Source organism: Artemia sp. Qi Xiang Cuo, chromosome 21, assembly GCF_049724085.1.
Source record: "Artemia sp. Qi Xiang Cuo chromosome 21, ASM4972408v1, whole genome shotgun sequence".
NCBI lineage: Eukaryota > Metazoa > Arthropoda > Branchiopoda > Anostraca > Artemiidae > Artemia > Artemia sp. Qi Xiang Cuo.
In genome coordinates this window covers 49,999,159-50,015,852 of record NC_142814.1, presented here as the reverse complement: position 1 = coordinate 50,015,852, position 16,694 = coordinate 49,999,159, and positions in this window count along the sequence as shown.

Genomic DNA, 16,694 nt, shown 5'->3' with positions numbered 1-16,694 from the left:
TTAGAACTGATTCTGTATTTTTCTGAAGGCTCATTCAGAGTTGGGATGTTCTGGTATTAAAATGCACCCTTTGAGGCATTTCCCTCCCTACCTAACTTTAAAACAATAATAGAACGCCATTGTAGAGTTTCAACGCCCTTATATGCAAATGTTTGGATGTTAAATGTTAATGCAAATGTCTCATTGAGCCTTTAGATAAATAAAGAGTTAGTTCCAAGAAAGAAACAAGAGGAGGGTGGAGTTAGAAATTGATGTGTCAGGCCCGTCAGGGCCTGATCCTCTTGGTCGTATTCAGGACTTCTGTCTTGGGGGTTATTCTATCGGGGGGACGGGGAATTAAAAAAAAACACATCAAAAATGTAAATTTATATATAATCCCTCTTGATTTCTGATAATAATTCTGGTCTACGCTTTTATCATGAAAGTAAAGAGCAACATTAATCCTCAAAATGAGCAGAATTTATTCTGTATAAGAGGGGGACTGCCCCTTTCTCATCCCCACCTTTGTCTCATGGTCGTACAAACTTCGGAGGATGCTCATTTGACCAGAAATTGATTTTTAGTCTTTTTTTAAGTCAAAAGTGATTGGAAACCATCCAGCCACTGGGGGGTATTTTCTGGGAAGGTATTTTTCACGGGAGGGTTTTTTCAGCGGGAGGGTATTTACCGGGAGAGGAGGGGGGGCTAGTTTCCACGGAGGATATTTTCTGGGGAGTGGGTAAAAGCCAAGAACCGTAGTCAGTGAAAGGGCGATGGGAAGCGGCTCATAAAGACATAAAAAAGAGAAATAAACCTGGCTTTAATGGTTTTTGACGTACAAATTTCTTTGTTTTTGTGACAACAAAACAGTTTTTTATGAATCGTCTTGACAGGCATTTATATATTGGCTTTAAAAGACAAACATTTCCAATAAGGTTGAAAATATAAAGATTCTAACTTGTGTTTTACCCAATGATAGTAGTATCCATTCTATATATTCTAAATATACATGAAAATATACATTGGAATTGCTGTTGATTTGAAAAATACATGAAAAAATACATTGAATTGCACAAGAAAACCAGCAAGAGTGAAAATTTCCAGACAACATTGGCATGCGTCTGTTCGGGATTAAGAAAACAAAGGATGGAAATGTGTGATTCAATACACCTTGACAAAAGAATTTTATTTGGCAATTGGCATATTTTCTGATAAAGAAAAAGGGTTTAGAATTTGTGAATATTTCGAAATGTACTGTATAATGCACAAGTGATGTTTGGACAGTGTTGTCAATTTAAAATAGTTTGACGTTATACTGTACGAAGAAGTTGATACTAAGAGGGGTTTAAATGACAAGAAAAGAATTGTAATAACGGATAGCTTTACTTCTTCGATGTGTTGCATATAATACATAAGTGGTGGGGTGATGGCAGAAGGATCTCTTAGAGTAATTATAGTGCTGTACGGTGGGCCGAGTGGCTAATGAAAAAGCCGTCTGGATGTCTTCAAATAAAAATTTTTAGCAAGAAATGGTTGATACGTGTTTTGGGGGAAATGGGTTGATTGTATACTTTATAATACAAAAGTGTCGTTGGGACTGTGTTTTCAATTTAAAATAGTTTAACATTATACTATACGAAGAAGTTGATACTAAGAGGGGGGTAGATGACAAGAAAAGAATTGTAATAACGGATAGCTTTACTTCTTCGATGCGTTCCATATAACACATAAGTGGTGGGGTGATGGCAGAAGGATCTCTTAGAGTACTTATAGTCTGATAGTGGAGGGGGGAGTTGCTAGTGAAAAACCCATGTGGATGAGTTAAAATAAAATTTAACGAGAAATGTCTGAAAATTGTTTTTGAGGGGATGGAGCGATGACAGATTGGATGTCTCAGACTAGTGATAGTGCTGTACTGTGGTACGAATTGCTTGTGAAAAACCCAAATGAATGACTTGAAATAAAATTTTTAACAAGTATTTTTGGGGGATGGGGCGATGACAGAGTGGATGTCTTAGACTAGTTATAGTGCTGTACTCTGGCTTGAATTGCTTTCGAAAACCCGGATGAATTAGTTGAAAATAAAGTTTTAACAAGAAATATCTGAAAAGTATTTTTGGGGGGATGGGGCGATGACAGAGTGGATGTCTTAGACTAGTTATAGTGCTGTACTCTGGCATGAATTGCTTTCGAAAACTCGGATGAATTAGTTGAAAATAAAGTTTTAACAAGAAATGTCTCAAAAGTGCGATCAGAAATTAAGAATTGTCTTGACAGGGGAATTTTCCATGGAAAAGGGGAAGGATATTTTTACATGAAAACAACTTCAACCGTGGCCCGCCCCCGCGATCAGAAGTTAAAATTATAAAAAAGTGTCTTCAACTGAAAGTAAGGAGCAACATCAAAACTTAAACGGGCAGAAATAGAGGCTGTTTCCAAAGATTTAGGATTTATTATAAAAATTTTTAACAAGAAATCTCTGAATAAAATATTTTTGGATGGATGGGAGCGGGGTGTCTTAGAGTACTTATAGTGCTGTACTGTGGTACGAATTGCTTGTGAAAAACCCAAATGAATGACTTGAAAAAAAAATTTTAACAAGAATTGTCTGAAAATTTTTTTTTTTTTGGGGGGGGGGGGGGATGACAGAGTGGATGTCTTAGACTGGTTATAGTGCTGTACTCTGGCATGAATTACTTTCGAAAACCCGGATGAATTAGTTGAAAATAAAGTTTTAACAAGAAATGTCTGAAAAGTATTTTTGGGAGGATGGGACGATGACAGAGTGGATGTCTTAGACTAGTTATAGGGCTGTACTCTGGCATGAATTTCTTTCGAAAACCCGGATGAATTAGTTGAAAATAAAGTTTTAACAAGAAATGTCTGAAAAGCGCGATCAGAAATTAAGAATTGTCTTGAGGGGGGAATTTTCCGTGGGAAAGGGGAAGGATATTTTTACATGAAAACAACTTCAACCGTGGCCCACCCCCCACGATCAGAAATTAAATTATAAAAAAGTGTCTTCAACTGAAAGTAAGGAGTAACATCAAAACTTAAACGGGCAGAAATAGACGGTGTTTCCAAAGATTTAGGATTCATTATAAAAATTTTTAACGAGAAATGTCTGAAAATTGTTTTTGGGGGAATGGAGCGATGACAGATTGGATGTCTCAGACTAGTGATAGTGCTGTCCTGTGGTACGAATTGCTTGTGAAAAACACAAATGAATGACATGAAATACAATTTTTAACAAGAAATGTCTGAAAAGTATTTTTGGGGGATGGGTCGATGACAGAATGGATGTCTTAGAATAGTTATAGTGCTGTACTCTGGCATGAATTGCTTTCGAAAACCCGGTTGAATTAGTGGAAAATAAAGTTTTAACAAGAAATGTCTGAAAAGCGCGATCAGAAATTAAGAATTGTCTTGGGGGAGAAATTTTCCATGGAAAAGGGGAAGGGTATTTTTACGTGAAAACGACTTCAACCGTGGCCTGCTCCCCCCCCCCCGTGACCAGAAATTAAATTATAAAAAAATTTCTTCAACTGAAAGTAAGAAGCAGCATCAAAACTTAAACGGGCAGAAATGGAGGCTGTTTCCATAGATTTAGGATTCATTAACTTTAGTGTTGCCAGTCAAAAGCTATGAGCTTGAGAAAATTGCCTGATTATCGGAAAATTGGGAAACACCCTCCAAAAGTCGACGGGAATAGAATTGTCTTGAGGGGAGAATTTTACATGGAAAAGGGGAAGGGTATTTTTACATGAAAACAACTTCAACCGTGGTCCGCTCCCCGCGATCAGAAATTAAATTATAAATAAATTTCTTCAACTGAAAGTAAGAAGCAGCATCAAAACTTAAACGGGCCGAAATCGAGGCTGTTTCCATAGATTTAAGATTCATTAACTTTAGTGTTACCAATCAAAAGCTATGAGCTTGAAAAAATTGCCTGATTATCGAAAAATGGGAAAACACCCTTTAAAAGTCGACAGGAATGGGATTGTCTTGAGGGGGGAATTTTCCATGGAAAAGGGGAAGGGTATTTTTACATGAAAACAACTTCAACCTTGGCCCCGCCCCCCGCGATCAGAAATTGAATTATAGTAAAGTTTCTTCAACTGAAAGTAAGGAGCAACATCAAAACTTAAAAGGGCAGAAATAGAGGCTGTTTCCAAAGATTTAGGATTCATTATAATAATTTTCGACAAGAAATCTCTGAATAAAATATTTTGGAGGGATGGGAGCGGTGTTTCATAGAGTACTTATAGTTCTGTACTCTGGGCCGAGTTGCTAGCGAAAAACCCGTGTGAATGACCTGAAATAAAAATTTTTAATAAGAAATGGTTGAAAAGTGTTTTGGGGGAGATGGTTATTAGTTTCTCATAGGCGTGTGTTGTCTGAAACCTATAAAAATAAACTTTCCGTAAAATCTGAGCTAATAAGGGTTTTGACCGTAAACTCTAGTTTTTTTTTGTAAGAAAATTATAGAAAATACAATTCTCTGATACAGGTGTGAAACTTAAGTCTATTTTTGAATTGAAACATAAAACTATATCCGTAAAATCTGAACTAATAGTTCAATATTTTTTTCATAAAAACAAACTTTTTTTTAAAACTTAAAAATTTTTCAACTTTATTTATTTTTTTCTTTTTGTACATATCTTAAAATGTCAAAATAAGCTTACGGTTCTAACAATTGTGCTCTATGATTGGTCAGAGACAGGTTGTGGCTTTCCCACTGGTATTCTATGACCGGTTATCGACACTACCTAGTCTATTGCATGTATTAAATCAGTATTTTTTATGCAGTGGAACGATAAACACATAAGTCATATCTTAAAAAAAAGTGAAGATGGAACATTTTAATAGAGTGTGTTCACATAACAAGGTTATTATAGCATTTAATGCCGACAAGGAGAAGTATTTAAACTATAAAACAAGTACAAGTGGTAGCACTATTGGAAATGTATGCATGCTTTGTCATGACAGTGAGGAATTAAATTTCTTTGGAATACCGAAAACATTCAACTCTTATGATGGTGGTTATGCGAGATTGAGATCTCCAGAGATGATTGCACTCAAAGAGAATGCTAACATAAAAATAATTGTTGATGATAGAGGACAACTCCTTGCTACTGCTGCAGGTAACACATTACCCACGGATACATCCAATCATTAGCTTTCGGGTTTTAGCATTCAACGGAAGGCTAATAAAAGAAAGGCTTACTCTAATACTAATATCGTAAACCATATCTTGTTTACGTGCCGAAACTTTTACCTGTGTAAAAATAATAACTACAATAACTACAATATCAAGAGAGAACATGCTGAACTATTTTATGGAACAGATTCAAAATATCCAAAGTTATTCATTAATATTAATAATGTATCATAATATATTTGTGTGTTAATATTCTACATAACATTACCTCATTAAAAATATTACATTGTTATGTGTTCATTATTTTTTCGAGTAAGCTAGCATATCATGCGTTTAGAACATCCATTAAAACATCAGACATGTAAGAAAAGGAATTTGAGTACATCTATTGTCAGACACACTATTTCCGTAGAATCTGAGCTATTAAGGGTTTTTGACCGTAAACTCTAGTTTTTTGTAAGAAAATTATGGAAAATACAATTCTCTAGTTCAAATGTGAAACTTAAGTCCAGTTTTGGATACTCATAATGATGAGGACTGATGGTTCTAATTCAATATTTCTTTTTTCATAAAACAAACTATTTTTTTTTAAACTTCGAAATTATTCAACTTTATTTATTTTTTATCTTTTTCTTTTGTACATATCTTAAAATGACAAAATATCTTTCTTGAATTCACCTCTTGGATACACAAAACAGAAATTATAGAAAAAAAATGTAATTTCCAGGCTTCATTTGCATGCAATAGATACCGAGAGTTCTATGACTCCTCCCCGCAATGAATTCAGATGGTTTTAGGACTCATCCCCCTAGCCATAACTCCATTCAACCTTGAGCGAAGGTATAAAAGTTTGATGAAGTATTTCTCTACTTAACAACAACATTAATACCTTCCAAGATGATAGGACTCTATGACACAGAATTTAGCGGTTTGAAAAAATCATCTTGTGGTGCTATATTTGAATGTGGATTTTTATTATTGTCAATGGAACTCGAAGAAATTGACTGTTATCATTGAATAGTGAACTATAACATGTTTGAGTATGATAAAAGCTTGTGGAGTACTACATTACATCGTATAAACAGACTGGGATTCTACGATAGAGTGATTACACCACTTAATAATAGTGGTCAGAAACTGCGAAATGTCAAGGAGGAAGTCAGAGAAATTTGCAGCTTTTTCGGGTTGAAGCACTCTATGTAAAGGGTAATGTACCTACAGATAAAGTTTCAATTAAAAAGTGTGACCCTAGGATTCCACTTTTCAATCTAGAAGAATTTAAGTGTCCTAAATTTGAAGGGGTTTATCATCGTCCTGAAGACGAGGTCAGGTTATTCGCGCACTGGATACCTAAGGACATACCTGATCGTGATAAATGCATTATACATGGTAAAAACTATTCTATATCATGGGACCATCGTTTCTGGATGTTTAAGAGTGAACGTGTGTATGAATATGTATCATAATATAATTTTGTATTAATATTCTACATAGCAATATTTCATTAAAAATATATTGTGCATTACATTGTTATGTTTTCATTATTTTTAGAGTAAAATAGCATATCAAAAGTTTAGAATGTATATTAAAACATCGGAGATGTGAGAAAAGGAATTTGCATACATCTATTGTCAGACACATGAGGTAACATTGACAAAATCTAGCTATCAGAATTACTATATTCTTTATCAACATCCGTTGTTATATATGTCATTATGTCACTATGAAAAATTGTAAGTAAGTAGGAAGTAGGTACGTAAGTAAGTAAGTAACAAACTCTTTCATGAATTCACATCTTGGATACACAAAGAAGACATTTCATTCAAGAAAATATGAAAATATTTGTAAGTAAGTAACACACTCTTTCTTGAAGTCACCTCTTGGATACACAATAAAGATACTTTATTCAAGAAATTATGAAAAAATTGCAAATAAGTAACAAACTCATTCTTGAATTCGCCATTTGGATGCACAATACAGAAATTTAATTCAAGAAATTATGAAAAAAAAAATGTAAGTAAGTAAGTAACAAACTCAATGCTTTTTCAGCATCAATTGTCAGATATGTTGAATAAAATATTCAAAGTCGGCATAGCTTTATTTCATTTTTTAAGGTTAATTTAGACGAGGTTACGTGCGCGCACGTATATATTACGTGCACGCACGTTACGGCTACGAGGTTACGTGCGCGTATAATATATTTTTAATGAAATAATGCTATGTAGAATATTAATACAAAATTATATTATGACACATAGTCATACACTCGTTCACTCTTAAACATCCAGAAACGGGGTCCCATGATATAGAATAGTTTTTACCATATCTAATGCATTTATCACGATCAGGTATGTCCTTAGGTATCCAGTGCACGAAGAACCTGACCTCGTCTTCAGGACGATGATAAACCCCTTCAAATTTAGGACACTTATATTCTTTTAGATTGAAAAGTGGAATCCTAGGGTCACACTTTTGAATTAAAACTTTATCTGTAGGTACATTACCCTTTGCATAGAGTGCTTCAACCCCAAAAAAGCTGCAAATTTCACTGACTTCCTCCTGGACATTTCTCAGTTCCTGACCACTATTATTAAGTGGTGTAATCACTCTATCGTAGAATCCCAGTCTGTTTATACGATGTAATGTAGTACTCCACAAGCTTTTATCATAGTCAAACATGTTATAGTTCACTATCCAATGATAACAGTCAATTTCTTCGAGTTCCATTGACAATAATAAAAATGCACATTCAAATATAACACCACAAGATGATTTTTTCAAACCGATAAATTACGTGTCATAGAGTCCTATCATTTTGGAAGCTATTAATGTAGTTGTTAAGAAGAGAAATACATCATTAAACTTTTATACCTTCGCTCAAGGTTGAATGGAGTTATGGCTAGAGGGATGACTCCTAAAACCATCTGAATTCATTGTGGGGAGGAGTCATAAAACCCCTAGCTTTCGAAAACTCGAAAACTTTCGAAAACTCTATAGCTCAGATTTTACGGAAATAGTGTGTCTGATAATAGATGCACGCAAAGTCCTTTTCTTACATCTTTGATGTTTTAATGGACATTCTAAACGCTTGATATGCTAGCTTACTCTAAAAAATAATGAATACATAACAATGTAATATTTTTAATGAAATAATGCTATGTAGAATATTAATACAAAAATATATTATGATACACTATTAATATTACTGCTTAACTTTGGACATTTTGAATCTGTTCCATGAATTAGTTCACCATGTTCTCTCTTGATATTGTAGTTATTGTCTTCTCTTAGTTCGTAATCAGTAGAATAATCATTATTCGATTTTGAATCATACACAATTTTTACAGGTGTCTCATGAACAGGCTCAATATGCTTTTCGTCTTTGGTATGATTTGGTTCATTGACTGTTTGATCAATGCCAGTAACGTTTGCTGGTGCTTTGTTTTCCATCGTTTCTTCTTTATATTCCGTAGTGAAATTTTCTGACAATACCATTTTTATTTTTCTGGTAATTTCACTGTCTATTAACACATTATTTTTACACAGGTAACAGTTTTGGCACGTAAACAAGATATGGTTTACGATATTAGTAGCAGAGTAAGCCATTCTTTTATCAGCCTTCCGTTGAATACTGATACCCGAAAGCAGGGATTTTGGGGAAATCCCCAAAAATGCGGGGATATTAGAAGCCCTGAAAGCCACGCAACCTTATTTCTGTAAATTTAAACGGGAATATAGGCCTATATACCTAAAATGAAGATTAAAAACTAAAAAATTAAGAACATTTTGCATTTTTTGACCTTTTTGACCTTTTTTTGACTTTTAAAACTTTAGCAGAAGTCAGAATTTGCCTCAAACTTACAGGGCTCTTATTTTAAATTCCCAAAACGTATTTAAACTTTTTAAGCTTTTGACGATCTCTTAGGAAGCAAATGTCTTATTTACCTGGTCTAATCGGCACTTCCAATGCTATATATAATAGAAATCTCAAAACAAAAATGTAAGGCAATATAATTCAGCCAGGGGGGGCCTGCCCCCCCCCCCCTTATGGGCGCCCATGCTGGTAAAAAGGTAGCATATTGATAAAAAAGCTATAATGGTTTAAGGGAAGAGGAGATCATGCTCATATTTCGTATAAACCCAGCTTACTATTTGACTCAAAAGAACCCAAATGACTCATCTTAATTATTAAAGATTATCATATAAAAGTTAAAATTTAAATAGCGACGAATACCACACTTCCTTTCCATAATAAACAACAAAAGCACGAAGAACAATAGGGAGATCGTTTTGCAAGACAATAAATATGTTAATATCATTATGCAACAAAAATTCTTGGAATCTCGCAAAATTAAAAATCTTATATTTCTTCCATCTCATCGAATCGCCTTGTTTCAACTCACTTTTTATCAGTCCTGGTTGAACTTCACTGAAGTAAAGATGCTAGGCATGCTTTGAAATTTTTTTTATTGTTTTATTGGTCGCATTTTTTTGTGAGTCTTATCTTTTAAATATTTTTGTCTTGATAAGGAAGGTCTTTGGACATAGGACCGAAATATTCATTCAAATTATCTCCACTGTCTTGCAAAAAGGTTTCCCTACTGTTCTTCGTGCTTTTGTTGTTGGTTAAACTTTACTATAGGGACTAGGGGAAAGAGTGAGACAAGAGTCCCCTTCAAGTATGGAAAAAAACTGTATATGATTTAAAAATGAAAGAAATTATTAAAAATAAAAGGGTTGTTTTTCAGATGAATGTAAAGATTGACATTAAACCTGAAGTATAAAAATACATTAGGATCCTCCCCCGCCACTCAGCCATTCTTTTTTCACGTTGAAGTTTCACTGTTTATTTCAATGCTGCATCTAGGATGCAGGAAGGCAGCTCTTTACAGATGCTTCGTATCATTTTTTCTTTCTAGGTTTCCTGGTGTTGGCACAGCAAATGCAAAGTCCCGGTTGCGTATTCTGTCACTCTGTTTGAATGATAACCATCAAGTATGTTCACTTGTGATTGGCGATTTAGCATAGTTATTTATGTACTATTCCCAAACATGGAATATCTAGTTGGAGTCGGTTGGAAACCAGAAGGAAAATATAGAGTTAGTCCCTAATACGTTTAAATATTTAAATATTAAAAAAAATTCTTCTTATTAATAAAAACTACAATAAGCCGAAGCATGTTAGGGAGTTCCAAATTTCTCGAGCTCTCTTAGAAATCTTGTGCAACCCTCTATGTATCATTCCTCTTTCTTCTTCCGTTTCTTTCTTTTCTTCTCTCTGTGAATCCTGTGTCTTCTTTGAGAATTTTATGTACGTGAATCCTGTTGTAACCTTCTCTTTGACAACGTTCTTATCGCCACGAATAAATTTTGGTCTCCACATAATTCCCCCCCCTGTTGTCGATCTTGAATTTAGCTGGTACACTCGGACGATCATGCTTTACTAAAAATAAAATTAAATGCACTTGGGCACCATTTGAAATGAATGGGCACTTGAAAGACAATATACATTCAGAAAAAATTGTGCTTCTGCAAAAAAATCTAATTTCTCTGCAAAAAATCTAGTAAATCTTCATCCGCTTTTCTGAGCGCCCTTGCTTCGTGATTAGCGATTTAGCACAGTTATTTGATGTACTATTCCCAAACATGGAATATCTAGTTGGAGTCAGTTGGACACCAGAAGGAAAATATTGAGTTACCTAATACGTTTAAATATTTAAATATTAAAAAAAATAAAAAAGATTCTTTTTATTAAAAAAATTATAATAGCCCAAGGCCTGTAAGGCAGTTCTAAAATTCGCTAAATTTTTTGGTAATTCTATGTAGCCCTCTTTCAATCAATCCTTTCTGGTTTCCTTCTGGTTTTTTCTAGTTTCCTTCCTTCTTTTCTTCTTTCTTGTCCACTTCCTTCTTTTCTTTTCCTCTTTTCTCTTTCCCGATGTTTTTATCCCCGAAAATATGAACCGTTTTCCACAAAATTCCCCCCCTGTTGTCGATCTTGAATATTTGTGTTTGAGAACCATGCTTTCCAAAAAATAAAATTAAATGCACTTGGGCACCATTTGAAATGAATGGGCACTTGAAAGACAATATACATTTAGAAAAAATTGTGCTTCTGCAAAAATCTAATTTCTCAGCAAAAAATCGTCTTCTTTCACTCTGTTTGAATGATAATCATCAAGTATGTTCACTTGTGATTAGTGATTTAGCACAGTTATTTGATGTACTATTCCCAAACATGGAATATCTAGTTGGATTCGGTTGGACACCAGAAGGAAAATATTGAGTTAGTCCCTAATACGTTTAAATGTTTAAATATTAAAAAATATAAAAAATTCTTCTTATTAAAAAATTACAAAAGTGCGAAGGCTGTAAGAGAGTTCCAAATTTCTCGAGCTCTCTTAGAAATCTTGTGCAACCCTCTATGTATCATTCCTCTTTCTTCTTTCGTTTCTTTCTTTTCTTCTTTCTGTGAATCCTGTGTCTTCTTTGAGAATTTTATGTACGTGAATCCTGTTCTAACCTTCTCTTTGACAACGTTCTTATCGCCGCGAATAAATTTTGGTTTCCACATAATTCCCCCCCCCCCCCTGTTGTCGATCTTGAATTTAGCTCGTACACTCGGACGACCATGCTTTCCTAAAAATAAAATTAAATGCACTTGGGCACCATTTGAAATGAATGGGCATTTGAAAGACAATATACATTCAGAAAAAATTGTGCTTCTGCAAAAAATCTAATTTCTCTGCAAAAAATCTAGTAAATCTTCATCCGCTTTTCTGAGCGCCCATCCTTTGTGATTAGCGATTTAGCACAGTTATTTGATGTACTATTCCCAAAAATGGAATATCTAGTTGGAGTCGGTTGGGCACCAGAAGGAAAATACTGAGTTAGTCCCTAATACGTTTAAATATTTAAATATTAAAAAAAAATAAAAAAATTCTTCTTATTAAAAAAATTATAATTGCCCAAGGCCTGTAAGGCAGTTCCAAAATTCGCTAAATCTTTTGGTAATTCTATGTAGCCCTCTTTCAATCAATCCTTTCTGGTTTCCTTCCTTTTCTTCCTTCTGGTCCGCTTCCTTCTTTTTTTTCTTCTTTTCTCTTTCCCGATGTTTTTATCCCAGAAAATATGAACCGTTTTCCACATAAATCCCCCCCTGTTGTCGATCTTGAATATTTGTGTTTGAGAACCATGCTTTCCTAAAAATAAAATTAAATGCACTTGGGCACCATTTGTAATGAATGGGCACTTGAAAGACAATATACATTAAGAAAAAATTGTGCTTCTTGAAAAATCTAATTTCTCTGCAAAAAATCGTCTTCTTTCACTCTGTTTGAATGATAACCATCAAGCATGTTCGCTTGTGATTAGCGATTTAGCACAATTATTTGAAATACTATTCCCAAACATGGAATATCTAGTTGGATTCGGTTGGACACCAGAAGGAAAATATTGAGTTAGTCCATAATAGTTAGTCCATAAAAAATTCTTCTTATTAAAAAAATTATAATAGCCCAAGGCCTGTAAGGCAGTTCCAAAATTCACTAAATCTTTTAGTAATTTTATGTAGCCCTCTTTCAATCAATCCTTTCTGGTTTCCTTCTGGTTTTTTCTGGTTTCCTTCCTTCTTTTATTCCTTCTGGTCCGCTTCCTTCTTTTCTTTTCTTCTTTTCTCTTTCCCGATGTTTTTATCCCCGAAAATATGAACCGTTTTCTACAAAAATCCCCCCCTGTTGTCGATCTTGAATATTTGTATTTGAGAACAATGCTTTCCTAAAAATAAAATTAAATGCACTTGGGCACCATTTGAAATGAATGGTCACTTGAATTACAATATACATTTAGAAAAATTGTGCTTCTGCAAAAATCTAATTTCTCTGCAAAAAATCGTCTTCTGTTACTCTGTTGGAATGATAACCATCAAGTATGTTCACTTGTGATTAGCGATTTAGCACAATTATTTGATGTACTATTCCCAAACATGGAATATCTAGTTGGATTCGGTTGGACACCAGAAGGAAAATATTGAGTTAGTCCCTAATACGTTTAAATATTTAAATATTAAAAAATACAAAAAAATTTTCTTATTAAAAAATTACAAAAGTGCAAAGTCTGTAAGAGAGTTCCAAATTTCTCGAGCTCTCTTAGAAATCTTGTGCAACCCTCTATGTATCATTCCTCTTTCTTCTTCCGTTTCTTTCTTTTCTTCTTTCTGTGAATCCTGTGTCTTCTTTGAGAATTTAATGTACGTGAATCCTGTTGTAACCTTCTCTTTGACAACGTTCTTATCGCCATGATTAAATTTTGGTTTCCAAATAATTCCCCCCCCCCCCTGTTGTCGATCTTTAATTTAGCTTTAATTAGTCCCTAATACGTTTAAATATTAAAAAAAAATCTTCTTATTAAAAAAATTATAATAGCCCAAGGCCTGTAAGGCAGTTCCGAAATTCGCTAAATCTTTTGGTAATTCTGTGTAGCCATCTTTCAATCAATCCTTTCTGGTTTCCTTCTGTTTTTTTTCTGGTTTCCTTCCTTCTTTTCTTTCTTCTGGTCCGCTTCCTTCTTTTTCTTCTTCTGGTCCGCTTCCTTCTTTTCTTTTCTTCTTTTCTCTTTCCCGATGTTTTTATCCCCGAAAATATGAACCGTTTTCCACAAAAAAAAAACCCTGTTGTCGATCTTGAATATTTGTGTTTGAGAACCAAGCTTTCCTAAAAATAAAATTAAATGCACTTGGGCACCATTTGAAATGAATGGGCACTTGAAAGACAATATAGATTTAGAAAAAATTTTGCTTCTGCAAAAATCTAATTTCTCTGCAAAAAATCGTCTTCTGTCACTCTGTTTGAATGATAACCATCAAGTATGTTCGCTTGTGGTTAGCGATTTAGCACAGTTATTAGATGTACTATTCCCAAACATGGAATATCTAGTTGGATTCGGTTGGACACCAGAAGGAAAATATTGAATTAGTCCCTAATACGTTTAAATATTTAAATATTAAAAAATAAAAAAAAATATTTCAAATGGTGCCCAAGTGCATTTAATTTTATTTTTAGGAAAGCATGTTCGTCCGATTGTACCAGCTAAATTCAAGATCGACAATAGGGGGGAATTATGTGGAAACCAAAATTTATTCGCGGCGATAAGAACGTTGTCAAAGAGAAGGTTACAACAGGATTCACGTACATTAAATTCTCAAAGAAGACACAGGATTCACAGAAAGAAGAAAAGAAAGAAACGGAACAAGAAAGAGGAATGATACATAGAGGGTTGCACAAGATTTCTAAGAGAGCTCGAGAAATTTGGAACTCTCTTACAGCCTTCGCACTTTTGTAATTTTTTTAATAAGAAGAATTTTTTTATTTTTTAATATTTAAATATTTAAACGTATTAGGGACTAACTCAATATTTTCCTTCTGGTGTCCAACCGAATCCAACTAGATATTCCATGTTTGGGAATAGTACATCAAATAACTGTGCTAAATTGCTAATCACAAGCGAACATACATGATGGTTATCATTCAAACAGAGTGACAGAAGACGATTTTTTGCAGAGAAATTAGATTTTTGCAGAAGAACAATTTTTTCTAAATGTATATTGTCTTTCAAGTGCCCATTCATTTCAAATGGTGCCCAAGTGCATTTAATTTTATTTTTAGGAAAGCATGGTTCTCAAACACAAACATTCAAGATCAACAACAGGGGGGATTTATGTGGAAAACGGTTCATATTTTCGGGGATAAAAACATTGGGAAAGAGAAAAGAGGAAAAGAAAAGAAGGTAGCGGACCAGAAGGAAGAAAAGAAGGAAGGAAACCAGCAAGGATTGATTGAAAGAGGGCTACATAGATTTACCAAAAGATTTAGCGAATTTTGGAACTGCCTTACAGGCCTTGGGCTATTATAATTTTTTTAATAGAAAGAATTTTTTATTTTTTTTAATATCTAGGAATAGTAAATCAAATAACTGTGCTAAATCGCAAATCACAAGCGAACATACTTGATGGTTATCATTCAAACAGAGTGACAGAAGACGATTTTTTGCAGAGAAATTAGATTTTTGCAGAAGCACAATTTTTTCTAAATGTATATTGTCTTTCAAGTGCCCAATCATTTCAAATGGTGCCCAAGTACATTTAATTTTATTTTTAGTAAAGCATGGTTCTCAAACACAAATATTCAAGATCGACAACAGGGGGGATTTATGTGGAAAACGGTTCATATTTTCGGGGATAAAAACATCGGGAAAGAGAAAAGAAGAAAAGAAAAGAAGGAAGCGGACCAGAAGGAAGAAAAGAAGGAAGGAAACCAGAAAAAACCAGAAGGAAACCAGAAAGGATTGATTGAAAGAGGGCTATATAGAATTAGTAAATGATTTAACGAATTTTGGAACTGCCTTACAGGCCTTGGGCTATTATAATTTTTTTAATAGGAAGAATTTTTTTATTTTTTTTAAATTTAAATATTTAAACGTATTAGGGACTAACTCAATATTTTCCTTCTGGTGTCCAACCGACTCCAACTAGATATTCCATGTTTGGGAATAGTACATCAAATAACTGTGCTAAATCGCTAATCACGAAGCATGGGCTCTCAGAAAAGCGGATGAAGATTTTCTAGATTTTTTGCAGAGAAATTAGATTTTTTAAAGAAGCACAATTTTTCAGAAGGTATATTGTCTTTCAAGTGCCCATTCATTTCAAATGGTGCCCAAGTGCATTTAATTTTATTTTTAGGAAAGCATGGTCGTCCGAGTGTACCAGCTAAATTCAAGATCGACAACAGGGGGGGGAATTAAGTGGAAACCAAAATTTATTCGCGGCGATAAGAACGTTGCCAAAGAGAAGGTTACAACAGGATTCACGTACATAAAATTCTAAAAGAAGAGACAAGATTCACAGAAAGAAGAAAAGAAAGAAACGGAAGAAGAAAGAGGAATGATACATAGAGGGTTGCACAAGATTTCTAAGAGAGCTCAAGAAATTTGGAACTCTCTTACAGCCTTCGCACTTTTATAATTTTTTTAATAAGAAGAATTTTTTTTATTTTTTAATATTTAAATATTTAAACGTATTAGGGACTAACTCAATATTTTCCTTCTGGTGTCCAACCGAATCCAACTAGATATTCCATGTTTGGGAATAGTACATCAAATAACTGTGCTAAATTGATAATCACAAGCGAACATACTTGATGGTTATCATTCAAACAGAGTGACAGAAGACGATTTTTTGCAGAGAAATTAGATTTTTGCAGAAGCACAATTTTTTCTAAATGTATATTGTCTTTCAAGTGCCCATTCATTTCAAACGGTGCCCAAGTGCATTTAATTTTATTTTTAGGAAAGCATGGTTCTCAAACACAAATATTCAAGATCAACAACAGGGGGGGATTTATGTGGAAAACGGTTCATATTTTCGGGAATAAAAACATCGGGAAAGAGAAAAGAAAAAAGGGAAGCGGACCAGAAGGAAGAAAAGAAGGAAGGAAACCAGAAAAAACAGATAGAAACCAGAAAGGATTGATTGAAAGAGGGCTACATAGAATTACCAA